This window comes from Rhinoraja longicauda, chromosome 12 (genome assembly GCF_053455715.1).
Source record: "Rhinoraja longicauda isolate Sanriku21f chromosome 12, sRhiLon1.1, whole genome shotgun sequence".
NCBI lineage: Eukaryota > Metazoa > Chordata > Chondrichthyes > Rajiformes > Arhynchobatidae > Rhinoraja > Rhinoraja longicauda.
Genome location: NC_135964.1, coordinates 17,928,554 through 17,953,958, shown reverse-complemented (window position 1 = coordinate 17,953,958; position 25,405 = coordinate 17,928,554). Strand labels below are relative to the sequence as shown.

At 41.3% G+C, this 25,405-nt stretch overlaps 1 protein-coding gene and 1 non-coding gene across 2 annotated transcripts in view; one reads left to right on the top strand and one right to left on the bottom strand.

The window, feature by feature from the left end:
- lsamp (limbic system associated membrane protein) overlaps nucleotides 1-25,405 on the top strand; it is a 1,629,956-nt gene that overhangs the window by 86,956 nt on the left and 1,517,595 nt on the right. The window lies entirely within an intron of this gene.
- Nucleotides 4,621-4,727, bottom strand: LOC144599037 (U6 spliceosomal RNA). The gene has a single exon (XR_013547952.1). It is a non-coding gene; the product is annotated as a U6 spliceosomal RNA (small nuclear RNA).

Sequence of the window (25,405 nt, the reverse complement as noted above, 5' to 3'; positions counted from 1 at the left end):
GAAGGTAAGGCGCGGAGCACGTCGGGACGGGCGCCGGTCCTCCCGCTGGTCCTCCGGGGGGGGGGGGGGGGCGCATTTATGGTGAGTAGGGTGGCCTAAAATTGTCATGCTGTCGTGTACCGTTTTGGCTGTGTAGAGGGCATGGTATACACATAAACATATACACACACTCCAGGGAATCAAAAGGCACATTTCCTTCGGATACCATTAAAAGTCATAAGATAAATTAATTTCACTCATTGTTGTCTTGTTCCCCAAATTATCAAGTTTGTAGCTCACAGCAATTGTCATAAACAGAACTGAAGTCTTGGTGTAAGCAGTTATTGTTTTAAATAAATTGTATCTCTCACAGTAGGGTAGCTTTTACTCAAGTTAATTTGCCCTTAGGTGGCATTCTGAGCTAAGAGCAATCGTAATTGATAGGTCTGGAATAAATAATGTTTATTTTCCCTTGCGATAATATTTTTCGGGAAAAGATAGTGAATTAGTAAACCTTACAACAGGCAGAAACAATCTCAAACCAGCTGTAAAATCTCAGTTAAATGGCACTCCATGCTCTTATACACCTCTATAAGATCACCCCTCATTCTCCTGTGGTCCAACCAATAAAGTACTAGCCTGCCCATACTCTCCCTATAGCACAGGCCCTCGTGTTCTGGCAACATCTGTCTTACTAATGTGCAGTAAGGAACTGTAGATACTGGTTTAAACTGGAGATGGACATAAAAAGCTGGAGTAACTCAGTGGGACAGGCAGCATCTCTGGAGAGAAGGAATTCTCTGTAGAGAAGGAATGGGTGACGTTTTGGGTCGAGACCCTTCTTACTAATAATTCCTTGTACATTCTCAAACAAATTGTATCACAAAGAGAAATGTACTCAGCTGCGATTCCCTAAGGCACACCACTAGTCACAAGCCTCCAGTCTGAAAAAAAACAACCTTCCTTCCATGAAGCCAATTCTCAATCCAGTTGGCTCGCACTCTCTCGATCCCGTGCAATCTAACCTCCAGAGCAGCCTACCATTTGGAACCTTGTCAAATGTGGAACTTTATCAAATGACTCGTATGCCATAAGTCAGAAGTAAAGGCCAGGAACTGATAGGGATTGAAGAACAGTTCCCAAGTTGTTTTTCTCCTGCTCTGTTTTTGGAATCTCAAATCTTACCACCAGGGGGCTCCAGGTGATGGCTGCCTGACCTACAGTCTGTCTGTCCTTTTCAAACTTTTTTTGTTATTTTTGGTAAATTTTAAAAGTTTGTGTAAATGTTCTCTGGTTTTATGTAGAGGGTGGAGGAGGGGGTCGGCGGAAACTTTTTTTCAATCTCTTACCTTGCCGGAGATGCGATTGTTTTCCGGATCATATCTCTGGTCGCTCTGCGGCCTAACATCGTGGAGCTGGAGGCCTTGCCTGGGACTGACTTTGAGCCCCTGCGGTGTGTGGAGTTAACATCTGAGCGTGCGATTCCTTGCCTGGATCGACACTCCAACCGCAGCCTGCAGACTTTAACATCAAGCAGCTCGCAGTCTCGGGTTGAGACCGGTCGGGAGCTCCAAGCCGCACGTCGTTCAACAAGTCCCAACCCCCGAGAGGGGAGCTCGCCCGGTGCAGGGGAGCTGAGATCCCCCCCCACGATGCAGGAGCTTGATCGCCCTGACGAGGAAGGCCTGCTTCCAGCTACGGAAGTCAAAATCATCCCGTCAACGGAAGGTTAGAGGCCCCCAACCGCTGGAGGACAAAGAAGGGATAGATTGAACTTTTTTTCGCCTTCCACGTATTTTGTGTGTCTTGTTGCTTTTTATTGTTATGACTGTATGGCAAATGAAATTCGTCGTATGTTGCAAAACATACTTGGCTAATAAAGTATGATTGTGATTGTGATCTCCTATTGTCTCTCGGATAATATCCGATTGTTGTGGAGGTTTAAATCCTGTCTGATTATTATGAAATGGCTGAATTACTGCTATCGAGAGCATCCTCACTAACTGTATCACAGTATGGTATGGCAACTGCTCTGTCTCTGACCGGAAAACACTGCAGAGGGTGGTGAAAACTGCCCAACGCATCACCGGTTCCTCACTCCCCTCCATTGAGTCTATGCAGAGTAGGCGATGTCTGCGAAGGGTGCGCTGCATCGTCAAGGACAGCTCTCACCCCAACCACAGATTGTTTACCCTCCTCCCATCTGGGAGGCGCTACAGGTCTCTCCGTTCCCAGACCTGCAGGTTCAGGAACAGCTTCTTTCCTGCGGTCGTTACCTTACTTAACTCTGCGCTTCGGTGATTGCTGCCATCCCCCCCCCCCCCCCCCCCCTCAGGCACTCCTCCCATCAGTGACTGATCTCGCTCACCGGAATTTCCACTACTGCTACTGTGCATATATGTATATATTATATGTTTTACTATTCCATCACATGCACTCTGATTAAGATGCTAACTGCATTTTGTTGTCTCTGTACACGTACACTGCACAATGACAATAAAGTTTGTATTGTATTGTATTGTAATTGTTGTTTTCATTTTTTCTACATGACCTGAATTTAAAAATATGCATCATCTGTTTATTTTTTTTTAATTTAGTTTTAGTTTTGGAGATACAGTGCGAAAACAGGCGCTTCTGCCCACCGGGCCCACGCAGCCCCGCGATCCTAGTACATTAGCACTAATCCTACACATACTAGGGACAATTTACAATTTTACCAAGCCAAATAGCCTATAAACATATATGTCTTTGGAGTGTGGGAGGAAACCGGAGGTCCCGGAGAAAACCCACGCAAGTCACGGGGAGAACGTACAAACTCCGTGCAGGCAGCACTCGCAGTTTGGATCGATTCCGGGTCTGGCGCTGAAAGGCAGCAACTCTACTGCTGCGCCACTGTGCTGCAGAGACCAATACAGGATGTATTTTGTGGATTGAAACATTCTTTGGTAAAGAACAATCTAAATGCACAGTCTCTGTTGCAAAAACCACTTTAAGGTTCCCTTCCTTGAATATTGCTTCTCATTTGTCCATCTCCATTATCACTGAGTTGCAAGAACATCTGACATTATGTGATTGAAATCATGCATCCTCAAGTATTTGGTATCAACCTGCTGTAAAAAAATATTTATTTGGAGAAAATCAGATTTTGGGTAAACATTTTTTTGCAATTATGATTGAATTGGAGTTTTTTACCTCATAAAAATGTAACTTTTACATAAAACATTTGACAGGAGAAGTTAAGTGAAGTTTACTAGAAATACAAATGTGAATGATGAATCACAGTTAGCATTATTGAACTGTGATTTGGAACCCAAGGTTTTTTATTATACAGATATAATTCTGTATCATCCTCTTTACCATCATTTCAGATGCTATTGCGACAAGTTGCCAAAGCATACAAGCATACAAGGTTTTGGTGTGCGATTGACAAATGTTTCTTTGTGACAGTCACCATTTTCTAGATAGCCCTGCAGGAATGATGCATGCATGATCGCTCTTGTTAATAGCTGTCCATTTCCCTGCTTGCTTTAGCATCTATTTGTTATTGGGAACGATGTGGCTGCAGAGTGGGTGTATTGTGGAGACAGGAGAAGGTTGGTCCTCTGACATAATGAATGGTTACCTTAATCTGCTTGTTGCTTGTGATTAGGGTTGCCAACTGTCTCGCTCCCAAATAAGGGACAAGGTGACGCGCCCCATGTGACCTCACCCAGCCAGCGGTCACATGCTCCTGCTCCACCAATGGCGGCCGCCCGGACCTACACTGTCCGGGCCTACAGCCGCCCCCGGGCCTAATATGGGTCGATTGAGCCAGCTGTTTTGTATGCGAGGTATCTGAGCTGAGGCTGGAGAAAGGGAGAGGGAGAAAGGGAGAGAGAGAAAGCATACAGTGGATACAGAAGAGGCGAGCTTCAGGACCGAAGAAGAGGCTGGCGTCCGGCGAGATTTTGCAGGGATATAAGGAAACTGTGTTAGCCTTTCCGTGGGAGGAATCGACGAGGGAGGGATGTGAGAAATCTTGCAGGAGGCAAGATGGACATCGAACGGCAACAGATCTGATGAGCCGGTTGATAAAATCTCAGAGCTGCTACCTGCTGTGCCAATTCGCCAGGTGTTGCTCCTGCGGGGGAGGGCCGGCACTCGGGAGATTAACGGGGCATCGGTGCTCAGGGAATTTGTGAGTGATGGGGGTGGGGTGGGCGGTTGGGAGACGCCAAAGAAATTTAATAATTAAAACATGGAAATTAAAAACACTCCCAGAGGCAGAGGAGAGAGAGGGAGGGGGGAAACTAATCCAGAGAATGAAAACCCATAACCGCCTGGCGGTCCAACCCTGAACACTGCTGGTAGCAGTCAAATACGGGACAAGGGTGGTCCCTTACGGGACAAACCAATTTCGCCTAAAAAAATGGGATGTCCCGGCTAATACGGGACAGTTGGCAACCCTACTTAGCTCAAGATGTCAACTTCTTTACATCGGCAAAACCAAACGCAGGCTCGGCGATCGCTTTGCTCAACACCTTCGCTCAGTCAGCCTTAACCAACCTGATCTCCCGGTGGCTGAGCACTTCAACCCGCTCTCCCACTCCCAGTCTGACCTTTCTGACATGGGCCTCCTCCAGTGCCATAGTGAGGCCCACCGGAAATTGGAGGAACACGAATTTGCGTGTCATCCTTGCGCAGGGGCCATGCTAATCTTCTCTGTATCGTTCCAATTTTTTAGTATATGTGCTGCCGAAGCGAGGAACAGCACCTCATATTTCACCTGGGCAGCTTGCAGCCCAGTGGTATGAACATTGACTTCTCTAACTTTAGATAGTTCCTCTGTCCCTCTCTTCCCCTCCCCCTTCCCAGAAGGGTCTCGACCCGAAACGTCACCCATTCCTTCTTTCCTGAGATGCTGCCTGACCTGCTGAGTTACTCCAGCATTTTGTGAATAAATACCTTCGATTTGTACCAGCATCTGCAGTTATTTTCTTACACATACTATCCCCCGATACGTATGTAAATTTGTCTCAATTTTTAATATGACTTCATTATTTTCTGATGACATTTGACACAGTAGACACACTAATTTGGAAATACACGTGCATGTTGTAAAAGTTGTTTATTAGGCACAAAAGAATCAACATATTTTCAAACCTCGAGGCCTGCAAACTTAAACAATTAGCAGCAACTCCAGATAGTTCATTCTGGGTGTGTTGCCAGTTTTCTGAGTATCTTTGACATTTTTGTAAAACCAACACAACAGCTGGGGGAAATCCATTTTGCATTTGCTGTAATTACTCTGACAAAATCTGCACACATTTACAACGGGTATGCATTGTTTCAGCAATTATACCAAATAAAAAAGGGGAGCAACAGAGTTGGAACACCGCCCTCAAATCTTGATGGTATTAACCAAAGTTATTATAAAAGTTACAGGTATTTAGAAAGTGAATATGTAGCAGTCTGGTCAACCATGGAAATAAAATGGTCTTCCAAACATTAATCTCTACCCTTTGAAATGTTCCGCTTCAACTATGCAAGAACTGTGATCATTGACTTTAGCATGCAGCTTTTTCCTGGGACTTGCATTTTAATTGATTTGGATCATAAATTTTAACCCACATCTTAAAAATTCAAGGTAATGAAACGTGTAAATAACAGTGGGCCTAGTAGTCATTCTATTCAATGGTACAATGAGCAAGGCCACAAAAGTTGTTTGGTGTCCTCAAAACTGATCCTCAAAACACAGCTTTCAAACTCCCAAAATGAATAAGTATCACCGTCTTAGAATGTTATCAAATCTAAAATAAACACTAGGCATTGCCTATTGATAGCTAATTAATTTATTATAAATATGCTTACTGCTCTCTCTTTTCATTACTCCTCTGGAGCTTAGAGACCTATTATGTACCATTTACTGTTATACTATATAGTTTAGGGCCATTAATTTTGATATCAGATGGAGGTTTGGTTGCACAAATGAAACTCGATCCCTTTAGATGGCTGATTCCATGTAGGATTTGATTGTTCATTTTCTGAAAATACCGAGCTGTGGCCATGTCCAACTGTGCAAAACTGATTTTATTATTTGCTACAGGTGGGTTTGGTTGCTTCTCAGCTCAAAATAATTGGTTGTTTTATTCATCTCAAAAAAATGCTCTTCGTTTCAACTCTTGAGACTAACCACAACTTTCTTGCAATTTCATTGTTTGAATTGGCTTCAAATTAAGTTTGACCACCAAATCAATTACTCTGTGACCAATAATTTACATTATCATCTGATAGGCACTGGTGAAATTCATGTATTGCGTGCTGTATTGTGTAGTGTGATGTATGCATTGTGCACATCATAGTTAAGCTCACAGTTCCAGGTAAATAACAGGCATCAACTGCATTCATAATTTAGAGAAATTGCAACTGGTGGACTATCTTATTAGTTGTAGTAAATGAAAATGGTCTTCAAAAAATATTGTACAGATTCCTCAAATATGCAAAAGTATGCACATGTGTTTTCTTTACACACATCTCAAATTATAAAGTAACACTACACTCATGAAACTTTCAATAAATGTGTTTCTCACATTTTTCAGCAATTCTGTTAATCTTAATGTCAATTAAAACTGGACTGGAAGGATGGGTAGTGAATGTGTGTGACATTGCTTGGGATCTGGAGTGAAGTGCTTCTAAATAGCATCTGCAGGCAGATGTGCATGCAGATGTGCACAATGCTGCTTGGTTTCAGTTGTTAACTTGGATGATCTGACATCGCTTGTAAGCTGAAAATCATTGGCAGATTTTACATGCAATTCTCTGCTGTTCATTAACTGCCTTGATTAGCTTTGGAAATCTTCAGCTGCATAAAAGTGTTTTTTTTCGTATATTTAAAATGACAGCTGAAGATAAATCCTGTTGTCATTTCTTTTATTACTCTATGTTGCAAAATTCCTCTCCCAGCAGAATTTCCTGGATGGTGAATGGTCAATGACCTGAAGCCTTAATTTTGTTCCCATTCTACATGTTGCATGATCTGCTGAATATTTCCGGCATTTTTTTTTGAAGCCCTGTCTTCGGACAGTTCAAGTCATTGATATGGAGAAAGAACAGAGCACTGGAACAGGGAAGGCTATGCACAAGTCTCATCGTGCTATTACTAACTGTAGTCCTGTGACATTAGCAATTGTATGACAATGTGGAAAATTGTCGTGGTATGTTCTGTTAACAAAATGGTGAGAGGCCATCATGTAGCAATTATTTACCAATAACATGCTCACCAATTCCCAGTTGAGTTTGATCAGGGCAACTGACCTCGATCCAAACATGGACCACAGAGCTAAATTTTAAGGTAAGGTGAGAGGAACTGATCTTGATATCAAGGAAACATTTTAGTTCGTGTGGGCAATGTGGAATTCAGATAAATCTAAAGTTAGTGACATCAACAAAAAGCTTCAATTGAAAATAAATACATAAACTATAATGTTGCAATGGAAATAAAACTGAAAATATTACAAATATTCAATAGGTCAGGTATCATCCATGGAGAAAGAAACTGAATTAATGACATTATGGTTAGATCTGAAGACTTTCTTCAGAAAATGCGAGAAATATTTAGCAGGTCAGGAATATGTAGAATCCAAACGAATTAAGGTTGCTTTGATCTGAACTGAAAGTGAGAATGCAAGCTTTATTTACCAACTGTACAGATAAGGAGGAATGTTTTAAAAAATTGCATGGAATGATATGTTCCATGATTGTCCAATTGATATGTATGCTGCTGGTGTCACCTTAGAGATGGTGATGGATCTCATCAATAACAGCTGATCTCTCTGGTGAAGTACAAAAAGAGGGAGATGAATGAAAACAGTAGAGAGGAAAATAATCCTGGAACGGTGAGATGCAGAACACCCCCACTGCTGAAAATCCCAAAATAAGTGAGAATGTTGGAAGCATTCATCAGATCATGTCATCTCACAGATAAACTGTTAATTTTACAAATTATAATACTATGTATTAGATTTGAGAAATTCTGCTCATTTGTAATTGTTTAATTCAACATTGAGTCCCAAAGCTGCATTGTACATCGACAGGAGAAGATGCAGGTTTCCTTGGGATCTCACTGGACTATGTTGCCATCATGCAATCTATGTTTGTTTTCTGCAAACGAGGAAGGCTAATAATGAACGGTGACAATTTCACCCTGGGAAAAAGATTCTGACCGTCTACTCCATCTATGCCTCACATTATTTTATGTACTTCTATCAAGTCTCCCCTAAACCTAATTCCAGAGAAATGTCCAAGTGAAAACAGTCCAAGTCTATCCAACCTCTCCCTTTGGTCAGTCTGAAGAAGGGTCTCGACCCGAAACGTCACCCATTCCTTCTTTCCCGAGATGCTGCCTGACCCGCTGAGTTACTCCAGCATTTTGTGAATAAATACCTTCGATTTGTACCAGCATCTGCAGTTATTTTCTTATATATCTCCCTTTGCTTGAAACCCTTTCATGCAGGCAGCATTCTGGTAAACCTCCTGTGCACACTCTCCAAAGCTTCCACATCTTTCCCGTACGGGGGTGACCAGAACTGCAGAACTTGTAAATGGATTCCCTCCTTTTGCTTTGGTTGTGTTCAAATATGAATGTTATGTATCATTTCGCAAAAACATTCTGAATGCTTTACTGATCTAATAAATAATTTCATGTTGTATTTGACAGATTTCAAATTTGCTTTTGAATTTAGTGCTGATTTTTGTGAGGCTTTCTTCCCAGTGGTGCATGTCTCTGGCAAAGTATACGTCAGACCAGAACTTGGGTCCAGATAACTGGGGTTGTCAAGCCTTCATCTGATAATCCAATTTAATTTCTCATAAAATAAGGTCCTAATTTGAGAGGAAAGTGCTATTTTAAATGCTGCCAGAGGACGTGTGATCAGAATAAATGGATAGACTTGCTGGCTATCTGACTGCTGTCAATTTTACTCATGCTTGCTTCAGACATTGACGTTTGATTTGTGTTAGAAATTTAGCACTGCAGATAATATATTATAGACTGTAATTTTTTTTTACCTTGCTGAGAATTACAGCATTTTATGTGCAATTTACACTGACAGTCTGGTGCAGTGGTACTTGAACAGCAATCTACTATAGGTAGACACAAAAAGCGGGAGTAACTCAGCGGGACTCCATCTTTTTGTGTCAATCTTCAGTTTAAAACAGCATCTGCAGTTCCTTCCCACACAGCAATCTACTATCTGATCACTGTAGCAGTAACGATGCATCTTAACGTGTGATTCGGAGGCTTCCCTTGCCAGCTAGAATGACCAGAAACACATTCCCACATTGATTCGCCCTAAATGGTAAACTTCCGTGTAAGCGTGGAATTTCATTTCATTTCACTTCTCCTACTTACCATCCAAAGAATACTCTGTGGAGAATGAGCTTTAAGTTTGCTTTATAGTTTTAATGCGTTTTAATGGTCAAACCTTTAATTCTCATGCTTATCTTATACATATGTGTGCCGTTATCCCTGCCGGCCAGTAAGGTCTGGGGTGCGTGCGTGGTAGATTGGGAACACTGTCCATTCAGAGGACTTGCGCGGGATTCGCACAGTACAGCTGTGCTGCAGCCATTTTATGTAAGTTAGGGTGATGTACAATGTTCAAAGTTAGTTTGTAAATTACCATTTAAATACTGACTCCACTGACGTTATTGCTCTGGGCAATACATAACATACATTTGAAGAATCAGAAATATACATTCCAATGTAGTAAAAATCTCTTAGATTTTGACTTATAATCTCTTGGACTTTGCATCGTCTTGAAGCAACAAAATAATGATGCCTATTTATTTCCACAAGGCGTCATCTGAATCGTCAGCTGTACATTGCTTTTATTTTAGAATTTTAATTTCTACTTACTATCAAAAGAATATTCTGTGGAGAATGAACTTCAAGTTTGCTTTGAGTTTAATGAGTTTTTAAGGTCAAACCTTTAATTCTCAAGCAATGCCCTGAAAGAATATTGGATCTGAAGGTTCAATATTGTTGCAGTGCTAATTTCATGATGATGCTTAGATTTCTCGTAACACAGCACAGAAACGGGCCCTTCAGTCCAACTCATCCATGCAGACCAAGGTGCCTTCCTTACTAATCCCTTTTGCATGTATTTGGCAATTATCCTTCTAACCTTTTCCTCTCCATGTACTGGTCTAAATGTATTTTAAACATTGTAATTGTACCTGCTTCTACCACCTCCTCTGAGAGCTTCTCTTTTCATATACCTTCTGCTCCCATTCTGTGTGGAAAAGCCTGGCCCTCAAGATGCTCTCTAAATCTTTCCCCTCTCATCTTAAACCAATGCCCTCAAGTTTTAGACATCCATACTCTGTGTTTTAGACTTCCGCACTGGGGAATAAGACTGACTGTCTATCCTGTCTATGCCCTTCATAATTTAACATCTCTCTGAGGTCACCCCTCAGCTTCCGTCACTTCAAGGAAAACAGACCCTGCCGATCCAACCTCTCCCTACAATTCAAGCCCTCCAGCCCAGGTAGTATTCCTGTAAGTCTTTTCTGTACCCTCTAGCTTAAGCAAACCCTTTCTATAGTGTGGCAACCAGAACTGCATACAATACCCTAAATGTGGACAAACTTGTAGTAAATCCCCACCGAAGAAGGCACTGGGATCAAGATCCCATTGTAATCATAGATAACTATGATATGATCAAACAATTGAACACAAGCATTGCTTGATTACAGTGTGACATAATCATAGTCATACAGTGTGGAAACAGGCTGAAGTGTGTGCATGTGCGGGACTCTCGGGCAGGCGAGGCCTGCGGAATCAGCGATACTTTCCAGACGCTTTGAAGATGTGTATTACAGAAATGAGTTGCTTAAAGCTTAAATAAAGTTTAAGTAAATTGGAATTCTCATTTGCCTCACAATACAGGCCCTTCAGCCCAACTTGCCCATGTATCCCATCGACACCAGTCCCAACTGCCCACTCTTACCCATAACCCTCTAAACCTGTCTTATCCATGTACATGTCCAAATGTGTCTTAAACATAATAATATTACCTGCCTCAACTACCTCTGGCAGCACATTCCATGTACCCACCACCTTTTGTGTAAAGAAATTGCCCCTCAGGTTCCTATTAAATCTTTACCCCCTCACCTTAAACCTATGCCTTTTGTTCTCATCTTGTGTCCATCTTGGACATCTCTATAAGATCACCCTTCATCCTCCTGCACTCCAAGGAATAAAGTCCTACCCTGCTCAACCTCTCCCTATAGCTCAGTCCTGGCAACATCCGTGTAAATCTTCTCTGCACCTTTTCCAGCTTGACACCATTTTAATAATAACATGGTGACCAAAACTGAACACAGTGCTCTAAATGTGGCCACCCCAATGTCTTGCACAACTGTAACATGATCTCCAAACTTCTCTACTCAATACTCTGACTGATGGCAATTTCCATTAGTTTAGCGACTGTGGGAAGATTGTGTGGGTAGTGATTTGCTATGTTGGATATTTCCTGCTTTTATATGAATGAGCCACATCTCGGCAATTTTCCACGTTGTCAGGTAGGTGCCAGTATTCAGCTGTGCTACAACAGCTTGGCAAGAGGAGCAGCAAGTTCCAGACCACAGGTTTTCAGTATCTCGGCTTGGCTCTGGTTCCATAAAATTTGCTTTCTGCAGTGTTCTGATATTTTTTCTTAATATCCCATGGTGTGAATCAAATTGAGTGAATTCGAGCTTTGGAGTTGTCAAGAGGCGGCTGAGATGAATCATCTACTCAATACTTCCAACTGAAGATGGCTGTGTGTGCTTCAGCCATTAGTACTCGCATGGAGAAACTGAAGAAGGCCCCCAACTCGGAACTTCACCGATCCATGTCCTCCAGAGATGCTGCCGGACTGCTGAGTTACTCCAACACTTTGTGTTTTGCTTTAGTCCATGCAAGCTGGGTGTCACAGCTTCTCCTCATTCTGCAGTCAATCGTTTGCCAATCATGGTGAGATATGACAAGCTTTAAGGTTTTATTTGCACTGTTGGTTATGAGATTTCTTAGCATGTTTTTATATTGTAATTGACTCATCTAGAGTAGAAACAGACACTTCAGCTCACTGAGCCCGCACTGTCAACCCTCCATTCACACCAATTCTATATCAGTCCCTTTTTGTTCATTAAGCCCACATTCTCATCAACAGCTCTCATATTCTACCACTCACTTACATGCAAGTGATAATTTATCCTACCAACCTACCAACTGTTAGCCAACCAACCCATCTTTTGTGATGTGGGAGGTAACTGGAGCACCCAAAGGAAACCTACAGATCACAGGGAGAATATGCAAATTCTGAGCAGACGGTACCCAAGATCAGGATTGAACCTGGATCACTGGCGCTGCGAGGCAGCAACTCTTTGAGCTGCTCCACTATATCCTTGTCAGTGGGACAGGATGTTTCCAGGAAATGTGATGGAAGAATCTGACATCTTGTCTGGAGTAAATTCTGACTGTGTGCACAACTTAATCAAACAGATGCATGATTAATTTGAAGAACAATTTTTACCAATTTTGTCACCAGTCCCTAAATGTATGTGAGGTTGAAGTTGCAGAATTGATGGAGAGCAATTTCCACATGTCCATATTTAATGTCTTTGTTGTCGCAGGGTCGTTTGTCAAATTTTATTCCGTTTCATTTTTCAGCGTAATACTGTGAACAAACCAAATGGCTTGCTGGTCCACTTCAAAAGATAGTTAAGCAAGAACTAGAGTAGCAGATAGGTCAGACTGGATAACAATCACTGAAACTGATGGGCATTTACAGCAATCTGACAATTTCATGGTCGTCATTCCTAGTTGCTTCATTTGAAATCGTTTGTTATCTCGGGATATATTGGCAGTTTAATCACTTGTTTTTAGACTACCTTCAGATTTTTGCAGTGAGCTACGACTCAACTCGCACATGAAATCTCCTTGTCATTTGATAGCTCTAAGCAGCTGATCTTAATCTTGCCAGGCAGCACTGTCTTCTGACATATTTCCGCAAAGCCAGTCCTGTCAGTCTGTGGCACATTGCTACCTGAGGCCAGAATTCCCTGCAGCTACACTTCTCCACAAATATTAGAAGATGAAAAATCCCAAGTTGTTAGAAACTCCTGCAGAGTCGCCAATGACTTTTGAAACATTACAACATTTGACATGCTGATTTTATTTCTATGTGCTGTAGTCTGAAATGCTTTTAACACTGGCATTTTGCCCTCATCCACCTCTTTCATACCCTGTTAAGTTGCAACCCCACACCAAAAGTCACGTCTCAAACTACACAAACTTGGGCAGCACGGTGGCGCAGTGGTAGAGTTACTGCCTTACAGCACCAGAGACCCGGATTCAATCCTGACTGTGGGTGCTGTCTGTACGGAGTTTACGTTCTCCCTGTGACCATGGGATTTTCTTCAGGAGCTCCAGTTTCCTCCCACATTCCAAAGACATACATGATTGTCGATTAATTGGCTCCAGTAAAATTGTAAACTGTCCCTAATATGTAGGGTAGTGCTAGTGTATTGGATAATGGGCTCGGTGGGCCAAAGGATCTGTTTACGCGCTGCATTTCTAAGCTAAACTAATCTCAGTCGTACCAATCAAACTGATATTGGCTGTCAGTCATAAGATTATTCCTTCTACTTCAGTTATTGGTATTGTTTTATTATTATCCCATGCACTGAGATGCAGTGAAAAGCTTTAGTTTGCGTGCTACCCAATCACATCAGATAATACTCTACATGAAATCAATCAAGCTATACATAAGGACTACATATAGAAGGAGAAATAGAAGGAGAAACCAGAGTGCAGAATATGGTTTTTAAACATTGCAGCAGTGCAGTTATAGAATCATAGAGTCAAACAGCATGGAAACATGCCATTCGGCCCAGCTTGCCAATGCTGACTAAGATGCCCCATCCACATTAGTCTCACCTGCCAGTGTTTGACCCATATCCCTCTGAATCTTTTCTATCCATGTACCTGTCCAAATGTCTTTCATATATTAACTACCACCTCTGCCAGCTCATTCCATATACCCACCACCCTCTGTAAGAAAGATTTGCTGCTCAGGTACCTATCAAATCTTTACCCACTCACCTTAAACCTATGAAAGCTGGTTCTTGATTCCCCACTCTGAGTAAAAGGCTCTTTGCATTCAGCCAATCTATCTCACTCATGATTTTATACACCTCTGCGATCACCTCACAGCCTCCTGCACTCCAAGGAATAAAGTCCTTACCAGCCCAACCTCTCCCTATAGCTCAGGCCTTGAAGTCCTGGCAACATCTTCGTAAATCTTCCTGCACTCTTTTTGGCTTAATATCACCCTTTCAACAGCAGGATGACCAAAAATGAACATAATAATCCAAATGCAGCCCCACCAACCTTTTGTATAACTATAACATAACATCCCAACTTCTATACTCAATATCTTGACTGATAAAGGCCAGAGGAAAAAGTCCAATGTCCACAATGAGGTAGGATGGAAGGTCTGGATTATACCCAAATTTATATCCAGCTCAATAATTTATATGATGAAATATTTATCTCCAATTGTTCACGCTTTATTACAAAGCATATACCCGAGCCCACCACCAAAATGTTTCATAATTTTGTTTGTTCATCCTTGCATGTCGTCTTGCAATAAAAAGTAATGTTCAGTAAGTGTAGTAACATGAATAGTTCAATTCAATTGTTTCCATTTCAGAGCTCTAGTGATTTTTGGATTGGTTCTTTCGTCCCCAATGTACGGCTAATATTACACCAACAATTTTTTAATGATTTAACTCGTGTGTGAGAGAAACAAAGGCAAAACATAGTTTGCCATAACTATGCAGCAAAACTGCTCAGCTTCAGAATTCTGCTGAGTCTGTAATTTAACTCGGAAATAATCATGTTTCTGTTACTGATTCAATGTATTGCTGCAGGTTGTAGCCTTGAGAACCAAGAACGCCAAGAATTAAGAATGTGTTTTTCTTTTTAACTTTAATTTTAGGAAAAATAATGATTTTCTTCAAAGAACTATCAATCGTGATAAACTCGGAGTGGCACATGTTCCAGTAGAGAGTATATTAACAGGACTATTTTTTTTTAAAGCCAGCACACTTTCACACTTTATGATCTGATATGTCAATGTTCATTGCAAACAATATTTTTGAAGTGCAACCACAAATGAGACTGGCAAACATGACATCTACCCTATGAATTGGAGTTCCACAAACACACAAAAATATGGATCGTCATTTGATGGTTGAAATATAAATTGTATATATTGGTATATGAGGTGAACTTTGTTTCCTTTTGAACAGTGAAATGGCTTTTCAATCCAGTTACACAAATGTACTTTAAAACTAAATGCCCAAGTAACTAACACTGCATCTACTCACTTTGGCATAGAAGTGTTGACAACGATTATGTGCTTAAATCAATGTGTGGTTGAACCCACAGTTATTTGGTCTGAAAAATTGTATCCATGTCAGGATGACTCTAATATCCAGTGGGTGAGGTGTAACATTAGAGGAAATTATTCTTTTTGAGTTGAATGAGACGTTCTTGTATTCTTGTCCAAAGTGAGCTCTGAACTGGTTCTCGTGATTCGTTAAAACAGGCAAGCATTCTACTGATGTGAGGATTCTAAATACCAACCAATCTCTGACTTAAAATGTGGCTTTTGGACAAGTTACCATGACTCCATTCTTTCAGTTTGTTTGGTTTCTTGTAATTTGAATAAATCTGAAGGCTTATTTTGTTCGGTTTATGAAAAAAAACCTTCATAAATGACTTGCAGGATAAATCGGACACTGTAAAACTATTTTGCATTGCTGAACAAAACTAACGTTTCTAAAATAAAAGAGATAGAGAATATCAAAAATACTAAACATTGTTTTGTGGAGAGGGGAAATAGTTGTGTTTCCGGTCAATGACATTTCATCAGATATAATATATGTACTGTTCTGAACAATTTGACTTATTTGTTGCCACGTAATAGTAGCAATGTGATGGAAAGGATTTCTTCAGACATCATTCTTCAGTAATTCTAATCAACACAGCCCAAGGTTTATAAATATGGTAGAATTGCTTCTTCATGCTCTAACCGGTTTATAATCAATCTTGCCCGAGTTGTGGTGTTTTGGTACTCTTGTCTCTTGTTAACGAGCATTAATCAACAAAAAAGTGTAACTGCAGTAGATAAACAATGTCATAGGAAAGCTATAAAGCGAATCTCAAAGGAGCAGAGGAAGAACTTCAGCTTTTGATTTTATCAATAAACAAAGTTGATAATCGAAGGTTGAGAAACATTGTACATATGCAAATAGTTAATTCTTCTGGTTGGCATGAAGTAGTTTTAACTATGACCATAATAGTTTTGCTGAGTTCCACTTTTGTTTACGACTTGCTAATTTTGTTCATTTAGTGCTATAACCTACATCCGTTCTCAAAAGTAGGTGCATCTCTATATTCTACACTGGAAGAGTTTGCGTGATTCTGTGGTTTTGCTGGGGGAGATCAAGATCAGAAAACAGTGGAATTGGCAATCAAGACATAAACCTATCCTACTCCACATATAGATAAAGCAAATTTGTTGAAAGGAGAAAACAAATGCCTCTGCTATCTGCATGACTGGTTGCGAAGGTCATGACTGATTACGGAAATTCTTTATGTCAGAGAGGATTCTCTTGAACTGATTACGGAGATTTGGTATGTCAGAGAGGATTCTCTTGACTTCTACAGGTGTGTAAGGAGCATATTGACTGGTTGCATCATGGCCTGGTTCGGCAACTTGAACGCCCAGGAGCGGAAAAGACTGCAAAAAGTTGTGAACAGTACTCAGTCCATCACCGGCTCTGACCTTCCCACCATCGAAGAGATTTATCAGAGTCACTGCCTCAAAAAAGCAGCTAGCATCATCAGAGACCCACACTATCCTGGCCACACACTCATTCCACCCCTGTCATCGGGAAGAAGGTACAGAAGCCTGAAAACTCTCAAGTCCAGGTTCAGGAACAGCTTCTTCCCTACAGCCATTAGGCTATTAAACACTACTGTTTCTAATATGTTCTGAACTACAATAGACTTATTATTATTATTATTATTATTATTATTATTATTATTATTATTATTATTATTATTATTATTACACTACTATTGTGTGTTTTTGAGTATTTATATAGTATATATGTATGCATATGTATATATTTATATATGTGTGTATATATGTATATATGTGTGTGTGTATATACATATATATAAATATGTAATGTGTGTGTATATATATATATACATATATTACATTACATATATATGTCTGTGTGTACCTGTGAGTATGTGTATAATATATACACACTGAACTTTTTTTTCTCTCTCGTTTATCATATTGTTTACAGTGTACTATGTTTACATATTCTGTTGTGCTGCAGCAAGTAAGAATTTCATTGTTCTATCTGGGACATATGACAATAAATTCTCGACTCTTGACTCTTGAAGGTAGTATTTTCAATCTTTGCTCAATTCAGAAAAATATCAATAAGCAAAAATGAGTGGAAATGTTGAGCAGATCAATCAGGCATGGCGTGCAAAGAAAAGAGCAGCTATATTTTTCAGCAATTTAACTCTTCTGTGAGGAATCTGATGTGCTACTGAGTTATTGTTCTACCAGTGCAGATAAAAGTTTGGATATTAAATTCACTGAAACAAAAAAAATCAGTGGATGTACAAAACACCAGCAAATATTTTCTGCTGTGATACAGGTGCTGCAATCTACGGAGTGCATCATAGAGACCAATAGGTTTCAGAGATTGGGCATAACTTGAGTCCTAGGCTAAATAACAAATGCAGCTTTTAGACGTGGGTTGGTACAGGAATGCACAATATACATTAATGACTTACAATATACATTAATGACTTGTATGAAGGGATTTAAAGTACCATTAGCAAATTTGCAGATGATACAAAGCTGGGTGGTAGTGTGAGCTGTGAGGAAGATGCTATGAGGTTGCAGGGTGACTTGGACAGGTTGTGTGAGTGGGCGGATGTATGGCAGATGCAGTTTAATGTGGATAAGTGTGAGGTTATCCACTTTGGTGATAAGGAGAAGAAGGCAGATTATTATCTGAATGTTGTCAAGTTAGGAAAAGGGGATGAATGACAAGATCTGGGTGTCCTAGTGCATCAGTCACTAAAAGGAGGCATGCAGGTACAGAAGGCAGTGAAGAAAGCCAATGGAATGTTGGCCTTCATAACAACAAGAGTTGAGTATAGGAGCAAAGAGGTCCTTCTGCAGTTGTATAGGGCCCTAGTGAGACTGCACCTGGAGTACTGTGTGCAGTTTTGGTCACCAAATTTGAGGAAGGATATTCTTGCTATTGAGGGTGTGCAACGTAGGTTTACTAGGTTAATTCCCGGAATGGCGGGACTGTCATATGTTGAAAGACTGGAGCGGCTAGGCTTGTATACACTGGAATTTAGAAGGGTGAGAGGGGATCTTATCGAAACATATAAGATTATTAAGGGGTTGGACACGTTAGAGGCAGGAAACATGTTCCCAATGTTGGGGGAGTCCAGAACCAGGGGCCACAGTTTAAGAATAAGGGGCAGGCCATTTAGAACGGAGATGAGGAAACGTTTTTTCAGTCAGAGAGTTGTAAATCTGTGGAATTCACTGCCTCAGAAGGCAGTGGAGGCCAATTCTCTGAATGCATTAAAGAGAGAGCTAGATAGAGCTCTTAAGGATAGCGGAGTCAGGGGGTATGGGGAGAAGGCAGGAACGGGCTACTGATTGAGAATGATCAGCCATGATCACATTGAATGGTGGTACTGGATCGAAGGGCCGAATGGCCTACTCCTGCACTTATTGTCTATTGTCTATTGAATCACAGTTCCAAAATAAGTGACCATAATGTGTCAATTTTTCTCCTTTTAAAACAAGTTCAGCAAATCCATCAAAGTATCTCTATCTTCAAAGTTCTTAAAAGGCCCTTTTTCTTTGGCCAGTAATCTCACATTTATAAAAGGACACAAAGTGCAAAGTAACTCAGCAAGTCAGGCAGCATCTCTGTAGAACTTGGATGGGTGACGTTTTGAGTCAAGACCCTTGCTTAGATTGATTATTTGGGGTGGGAGAGAGGGTGGGAAGAAAGCAGGTGGAGAGGAGAGGCGAACCAAGGCAGGTTATCGGTGAAGGCAGGCAAGGGACTTTTTTGGTGGGTAGAAGGTCGGAACAAAGGCCAAAGATAAAAGCAGGTGTGAAACAAAGTTGAAAGTAGAAAGTGGAAGTGTAGAAATAAACTATATTCAAACTTTTTACTTAAACATCGACCTTATGATATTGATAATAACTATCTGATGACTTTTTTCTAAAGGCCTACCCAGCTCATCAAAGGGAAATATACAATGATGAATTTTAACTGCATCATAAATAATGAAGCGATTTTTATAATGCTTGTGACTTAGTCTATTTTAATTGTTGCCAATATTGCTAGAGCCATTTGTCAGATAATAGAAAATCAAATCTTCAAGCTTTAGTTGGGATTACAATATGTTAAACAGCTTTAATAGCACCTTGTCAAACATGAAAATGATCAAAAAGCAACTCTCGGGCATTGTTATCAGGAGAGTGTGAAGCCAATTTTTCTGTCAGAGATAAATAGGATATTTTACATATTAAAATATGTCTTTAAACCCTAGGCTCAGCAAGTGTGAAACTGGTGACATTTAGATGGTCTGAATCAAGACTGGGACAAGAGAAGTCTGTCAAATGATACAGCGGGATATAAATTAGATCAGTTGCAGACGTGGGTGGACAAATGGCAGATAGAGTTTAATTTGGTTAAATGTCAGGAGTTGCACTTTGGAGGTCAACGATAAGATGCGAGGATACGTTTAAGGGCGGGACCTATGAAGACGTTGATGTATAGAGGGATTTTATGAAAGCACCAATACAAGTTGATAGTATGGTAAAGACAGCCTATAGTATGGTAAAGACAGCCTATAGTATGGTAAAGACAGCCTATAGTATGGTAAAGACAGCCTATAGTATGGTAAAGACAGCCTATAGTATGGTAAAGACAGCCTATAGTATGGTAAAGACAGCCTATAGTATGGTAAGGAAAACCTACAGTATGGTAAAGACAGCCTATAGTATGGTAAAGACAGCCTATAGTATGGTAAAGACAGCCTATAGTATGGTAAAGACAGCCTATAGTATGGTAAAGAAAACCTACAGTATGCTTGTCTTCATCGGTTGGGGCATTCACTATTCGAGACAGGAGGTCATTTGCAACTTTCTAAAACTTTGGTCGGGCTGCATTTGGAGTATGGTCACCCCATTACAGGAGCATTTGGATGCTTTGGAGAGGTGCAGAAGAGGTTTACCAAGATGCTGCCTGGGTTAGAGTGTATTTGCGGTAAGGAGAGGTTTGCCAAATTTGGATTATTTTCCCTGCAGCATCAGAGGCTGAAGGGAGACCTAATAGAAATGTATAAGATTCAAGATTCAAGATATCTTTATTTGGTCACCTACAGTCCAACAATAAAAGCAATAAAATAAGCAAATTACACACCCCAACCAACACACAAAAAAAAGGAAACATCCATCACAGTGAGTCTCCTCCAGTCCCCTCCTCACTGTGATGGAAGGCCAGAATGTATTTTCCCTTCCCCTGCCGTCTTCTCCCGTGGTCAGGCTGGTGTCGTTGCCACGTTCCAGGCCGCGCCGGATGGTGAAAGGTCCGCAGCGGGCCGACCCAAGCCCCGCGATAAAACTATGAAGGGCACCGATAGAGTAGGCAGTCAGTATATATTTTTGTCCGAGGGTGGAAGCATCAAATACTGAAAAGGCATAGCTTTACGCTGAGGGTGAAATGTTAAAAGCAGCTGTACGTGGAAGCAGGTACAATAGTGGTGTTTAAGAGGTTTGTGGCTTGGAACATGATAGGTAGGGAATGGAGGAAAAAGGAATTAATTTAATTTGGCATAGACATCATGGGCCAAAGGGTCTGTTCCTGTTTGGTATGTTTAATGTAAATCAAATTTCCTTCAATTCCAAGCTGCTATTTCTCAAGATTCATGTGGAATGCAATCGAAACATTGCCTTTCTGTGTATGCTTCATCATTTGGACACGAAACATGCATTGCATCACATTAGCAGTCATTTAGAGCTTATCCAACAATAGTCATAGTATCAGAGGAGCAGAGGCCCAATATTACATTGCATTCACTTACCAAGTGAAGTTCACAATTCTTACAACTGTTACAGAAATTTCATTTCTGAAGAGAAGAAAAAATTCCAATCATGAGTGAATTTTGAAAGCACACTTGCTTAAGACGACCAGTCTTTTCAACTGCACAATGCAGTCTTACATTGTTACAGTCCCATAATAACACCACTTCCCAACAGTCCTCATTTCTTTCTGATTTCTTGGAGTTGCCAGCTGGCCAGCTGTGCTTTTCAGTGTGCTAGACAGAGAAGCTCAGTGAGTTTGGAGTCATTGTATGTGCTGAGGTAAATGACAACCAAATGAGATGCCATTGGCCTCCTTGGTGAAATCCATCAGCATCAATGAACTGCAATGACCTGGGAACGATAATCTACCAACATCAGCACTGAAGATGTTTTGTTTTTACTGGCAATTTCTAAAGCTTTGGAGCTAAGCTACAAATAATTGGCAGTGTGGTTGCTGGGAACAGGAGTGAAGAAGGGTGATGATAATCAGGAGCATCTCTAAACAGGGTAAAGAGCAGTGGATGGTGAGTTCTCGTTCTCAGAGAGTGAGAGAATGGGAGGAAAGAGAGAGAATAAGAGAGCGAATGGGAGGAGAGGGAGAATGGGGAGAGAGAGAATGGGACGAAAGAGAGAGAGAGAGAATGGGAGAGTGATAGAGAATGGGAGGAGAGAACGAGAATGGGAGAGTGAGAATGGAAGGAGAGCGAGAGAATGGGAGGAGAGAGAATGTGAGAAGAGAGATAGAGAATGGGAGGAGAGAGTGGGAAGTGGTGAAAGAGGTGGGAATGAAAATGGAAGAAAGAAGGTAGAAATAAAAGGTAAGTGGTTATAGAAGGCAGGGGTTTTAAGATAGAGGGGAGATTAAAGGAAGCAATCATAAGATAGACTCTAAGGAGGGGAGGCTGAAGCAGATGGGTGATCAGTGTGCAAGGGGTGAAAATGTGGGGCCAGAGAAAGTGTGTGTTTGGGTGTACATGAATTATGTGTGTGTGCTCAGTCTGTGAGGCAATTTTTGGTCAAACGTGCAATTGAGCCAAGACCTAAGTCTATCAAGACCGTAGGGTGTCTAATCCCCAATATTCAGCCACATTGAACTGTCATAAGTGATAGGAGTAGAATCGGGCCATTTGGCCCTTCATGTCTGCTCTGCTATTCAATCATGGCTGATCTATCTCTCCCTCCTAACCTCATTCTCCTGTCTACTTCCCATAACCTCTAAATTGAACTAAATTGCCATTTCACGCCTCAGGACCAGAGCAGAAGGCAAGTCATCTTCGCTGCTGCTGGCTCAAAGGACGATCAATGAGAAAATTAGTTTAGCAGACACATTTATTGGAGAAGATAAAATGAAAGCTACGTTTATATCAATTGCACATTCCCATAACGGGCCATTTGGATTCAAATTAAAATTATCCTGCTGTTCTCAAGGAAGCAATTGTGGGTCAACCCCATTGACCTCTGTCAGCTCTTTCCCAATAAGGATGCAGGGTCTGTAAATTGCTGTGATCAGCTTCTCTTCTGAACCAGCTATTCTCCAAGAGGCACAACAGTGAGCTAAATTGAAGATTGAGACGCATGAGGATTTTTTTTCTTGCTGACGGAATGTCTTCAACTGCTGAGGCTATAAATGAGCATCTCCAGTCCTTCGTTTTCAGATGAATGCTGTGATCAGGATATATCTATTATCTTTGGGAATACGTTACTGATTAAGGATGGAGAATGGATTTCAGTGTACCCTAAAGGTGTTGATGTCAATTTGGTTTCAAAGGTTTCAAAGGTCTTTTATTGTCACGTGTAACAATTAAGGTACAGTGATATGCAAATTACCATACAGCAATACGAAAACAAAGCAACGACACACAACCACATAAAAGTTAACATAAACATCCACCACAGTGGAGTCCCCACATTCCCCACTGTGATGGAAGGCAAAAAAGTCCAACTTCTCCCTCTTTATTCTCCCGCGGTCGGGGCTGTCGAACAACCCATCGAAGCTCCCATGTCGGGGCGATCGAAACTCCCGCGTCGGGGCGGTCGAAGCTCCTGTGGCTCGGAGTTCCCGAAGTCGGTCTCTGACCAGAGACTGCGAGCTCTGTGATGTTATGTCCGCAAGCGCCCATGGTTGGAGCTCAGAGGTCGATCCGCGCCCATGGTTGGAGCTCCGAGGTCGATCCCTGGCAAAGGGATCGCATGCTCTGTGATGTTAAAGTCTCGTGGGCTTCCTCGGTGGAGCTCTCAAAAATTGTTCTCCAGCAAAGACTGCCAACTCCTCGATGTTAGGCCACAGTGCTGATGGAGATACGATATGGAAAAAAACGCATCTCCATCGAGGTAAGAGATTAGAAAAAGTTTCCCCCAACCCCCTACCCCCCACATAAAACAAGCTAAAGAATACAAAAAAACATACAGTTAACACATACTATTAAAACACAAAGAAGGAAGGGACACACTGTTGGCGAGGCAGCTATTGCTGATGTTCAGTGGATATGTAATTTTGGGGGGTTGCATTATTATTAGCTCGCGTATTAGAAATTGAGAATAATTGCAGAGGTTTTTGAATTTAGTACTTGTTCATTAGATAGACATCGCACAATCTAATTTGCAAGATATCAATTCTAAAAAATCTCAGCAATTTTCTTCATTATAATGTTTGTTTTGCACACATGCCCTCTAGGCTAGGTTTGCCACTACAAAATTATCAGATATACTTCATGAATAAACAATTTATTGCTGCTGATAATGTGACCCTCAGTGCATCGGAAGCCTACTTCTGGTTTATTACCAAGAAAGTTGCGTGCCGAGACTTTTATGTCTTATTACACATATGCTAGTGGTCCACTGTCTAAAGTGTGACCCATGTCCTCTGGCCTTAGAATGAATTATACTGATGCCGTGAGAGCAATGTTTTAATGACATTTCTATTTCTACGGTAAGATTACAAAGGAAACAAGAGAAATAGGAGAACGTGGTGCTGAAGTTACAAATCTGCTCCGAGCCTAAGAGTAGGATGGCACATTTGGCAGAGCTGCTCCCTCACATCACATCACATCCTGACCTCGGGTGCTGTGTGTGTGGAGATTTCATTCTCTCCCTGGGACCACGTGGTTTACTCTGGTTTTCCTCCCATGTCACAAAGACGTGCGGGTGTGTAGGTTAATTAGCTCCAGTAAATTGTCCCTGGTGGATATGAAAGTGGGAAATGGTTTGAATGTTTGAACTCTGTGGCACAAATGTTGGGGGAAAAAAAAGTAAGTGCAGTTAGTGCTGTCAGTGGAAAGGAGAACATGATGCAGCAATCTCACCCGTGCCTTCACCCTGAGTCGTTTGTCTGGCCCTGGAAGCGGGAGGTCAGTCTGGCAATGAAGGCAGGTGTTTCCTGGTTGTCACTACCATTCTACTCCCGAATACTTCACAACACTGACAATTATGGAAGGAGAAGGTCAACATCGAGGTGGAATATCAGGCCAAATTTCCAGATCGATGAGATTTCACTGGAATGAAAGAAAAAGTTGGGAGTTAAAAAAGCTTTAAGATCCAGATAAAGGAAGGTGAACAAAGTACAAAAGAGAAACCCTATGAAAGGGTGGATAACAATGGAAAAGAAGGATTCAATAAACGGTGTCATGATGAATGGTAAAAAAGTGCAGTAATGGAAGAAAAAAAAGATGGCTCTGATGGACATAAAAGGGAGAAGCTGAATTATTATCTGAACTTTCATTGCTTTGCTGAGTCTAACAACAAAGATATGCCAGCTAGCAGTGAAGTATTGCACGCCATGCCACAATTAATCTCACCATTTTCTTGATACGTTATGTGTCACTAACATATCATAAATAGTGCCACCATCATCTTTTAGTTTAGTTTCGAGATACAGCACAGATACAGGCCCTTCGGCCCACTGAGTCCAGGCCGACCAGCAATCCCGGTATACAAACGCTATCTTACACACACTAGCAACAACTTACAATTTTACTGAAGCCGATTAACCTACAAACCTGCACATCTTTGGAGTGTGGGAGGAAACCGAAGTACCCGGAGAAAACCCACGCAGATCGCAGGGAAAATGTATAAACTCCGTACAGACAGCACCTGTAGTCAGGATCAAACTGGGGTCTCTGGCGCTGTAAGGCAGCAACTCTACCACTGTGGCACAGTGCCGCCCCAAATCTTACCTCGCC